This window comes from Odocoileus virginianus, chromosome 10 (genome assembly GCF_023699985.2).
Source record: "Odocoileus virginianus isolate 20LAN1187 ecotype Illinois chromosome 10, Ovbor_1.2, whole genome shotgun sequence".
NCBI classification, from domain to species: domain Eukaryota; kingdom Metazoa; phylum Chordata; class Mammalia; order Artiodactyla; family Cervidae; genus Odocoileus; species Odocoileus virginianus.
In genome coordinates, this window is record NC_069683.1 from 4,187,962 (window position 1) to 4,190,625 (window position 2,664).

The window sequence follows — 2,664 nt, forward strand, 5'->3', positions numbered from 1 at the left end:
CTCCAGGCAAGAATACTGGAGTGGGTTGCCATTTCCTTCTCCACCCAATGTTGTAGTCATTTTAAATACAGTAAAGTAACACAAGCTAATGACTGGACAAATTCTTTCAAGTCTCATAGGTGAATTACAAAAGAAAAAGACAAGTCAATGAGAAAAAGTGATTTATTAGTTGAAAATTTTCTCTAATTGGTCAGAGAATACAATTATATTACACACCTCTGATTAAATATGTACCCGATTTGACAAACGATTTCTCTTGAAACACTTCCCTTATTGCTCTTTTAACATCTTTGTTCTGAAGGCTGTAGACCAAAGGGTTTAGCATAGGACTCAGAAAGACATAAAAAACAGCTGCAATTTCGGTCTGTTCTACAGATGCCACTGAAGGCGGCCTTAGATACATCCAGAACAGTGTCCCATAAAACATAGTGACAACTGTTAGTTGAGACCCACAGGTGGAGAGGGCCTTGCGCCTCCCTTCTGGAGAACGCATTTGCAGGATGGCTGTAAAGATGAGAATGTTGGAGATGCAGATGATGGTGAGAGAAAACATGAGGTTGGAACCAGCCACCACAAACATGGCAGTTTCACTGACATAAGTATCTGAGCAGGCTAGGACTAAGAGAGGTGGGTCCGCACAGTAAAAGTGGTTGATTTCATTGGGTCCACAGTAGGAGAGATGGAGCATCAGGATGGTCTGGGTAAGACCATTTGCAAAGCCATAAATATAAGAAGTAGCAAAGAGAGAGGCAGACACCTCAGGATATTTTGCTGCCAAGGGTTTGCACATGGCTATGTAACAGTCATAAGCCATTGCTGTGAGAATATATCTATCTGTGAGCCCCACAGGAAATGAAAAAGTCAAACTGTATAAAGCAGCCAAGGAAGGAAATTTTTTTTTTTCCTTAAATGAGAGATTGACCAGCATCTGAAGAGTGACAGTGGTATCATAACAGAGATCTACAAAGGAGAGGTGGCTGAGGAAGTAGTACATTGGAGTTTGAAGCTTTGGGTCAGTTCTGATTAACAAAATCATGCTCACATTGCCGAAGACTGTGATCAGGTAGATGACTAGGAAGACCACAAAAAGGACAGGCTGCAACTCAGTTCAATCTGTCAGTCCCAGGAGAATAAACTCAGTCACCTCTGTGTAGTTTTCCTTTAACATTGTGTTTTCTCAGCTTCCAAAGATTTCTAAAATAAAGGAAATAAAATTTAATTGGTCCTTGTTTTTTTTTTTCCCCCCCTAACTCACATGGTGTTATCTGATGCCTACCTCTCTCAAACTTGTAAATACATGTTGTATAAAGGGCTGATTCATGTCAATGTATGGCAAAAACCACTATAATATTGTAAAATAACTAGCATCTAATTAAAATAAGTAAATTAATTTAAACAAATAACCTAGGAGACTTCTCTGGCAATCCAGTGGTCCTACAATGCAAGGGGTGAGGGTTTGATCCCCAAATAGGAAGCTAAGATCCCACATGACTCATTGACAAAAAACAAAATGTAAAACAGAAGCCACATTTTAAGAAATTTAGTAAATACTTAAAAATTGTCCACATTGAAAAATTCTTAAAACACACACACACACACACACACACACACACACACAGAGAAATATCCTAGCATGCATTTGGTATTTTCAATAGCTAACTTAATGTAGAGTTCCTTTACATAAAAGTAGTCATATTTTCAAACGCTTTTCCACAAGTCTTTTCCTATATGGAAATTTTTTACCTCTCTGTAATCTATTCTCGTGAATTGGTCACTGACATTTCCTTTAAACATTGCCTGGTAAGCTATGGTCCATGCAAAGATTTGGACATGGCTGAGTGACAAGCACATTCACTTTTTTTTCACTTTCACAGTAGCAAGGACTCAATAACAGTAATTACTTAGCTGATGATCTAGGTACCACTAATACTTTTTTACCCACATTACAGAGAAAGAGAAGAAAACTGACTATTAAAGAAGAACTTTGCCTAAATTATAAAATAATAATGGTTTTCATACAACTTTCAATGAAGAATGTTTCTCACATTGTACTTATTCTAAATATGTGCTGTTATTTTTTTATGCAAACTCAGATTTTTTTTATTCACTTTAGAATTGTTTATAAAAGCATTTGCTAATTTATAAGAATAGATTTCAGGCCATAATTTTATTTTTATTGATTAAAGTATCTATTTCTAATTTCCCAAATATATTTTAACAATACCAAGTCCTACCTGTGAAAGGAGAGTGATTCAGGGACTGCACTGATGTGAAGAACCTGAGAAGTGTACACCAGAATGTCACAGACACCCCAGCTCCCTAAGCTTCAATTATTTTTCATAGAAAACCATTTAGGCTATAAACAAACATGAGTGTTTCACTTTTTAAAAAATCTTAAGTTCATTGAAGACATGACTTCTTGCCCCAAGATCATCAGGGAATCAAATCTCCTGAAATGGTAAAGCAATGGGACTCATTGTTTGTTTTAACTTAAGCCTAAATGTCTTGATATTTTGAGCTGATTGGGGGATATATTAAGTTCTCCATATTTTGTAGATATTAAATTATACTAAATTAGATATGCATACTGGTCCAATAGTATCCTAATTCATAAAACTTTTGACGGAAATGCCAATTTTCCTTTAGATTTAAAAAAAGTATTTC

At 36.0% G+C, this 2,664-nt stretch overlaps 1 pseudogene; it reads right to left on the reverse strand.

The window, feature by feature from the left end:
• Window positions 1-208: 208 nt before the first annotated feature.
• LOC110121891 (olfactory receptor 5M5-like) lies at window positions 209-1,168 on the reverse strand (annotated as a pseudogene).
• Between the last annotated feature and the right edge of the window lie 1,496 nt (window positions 1,169-2,664).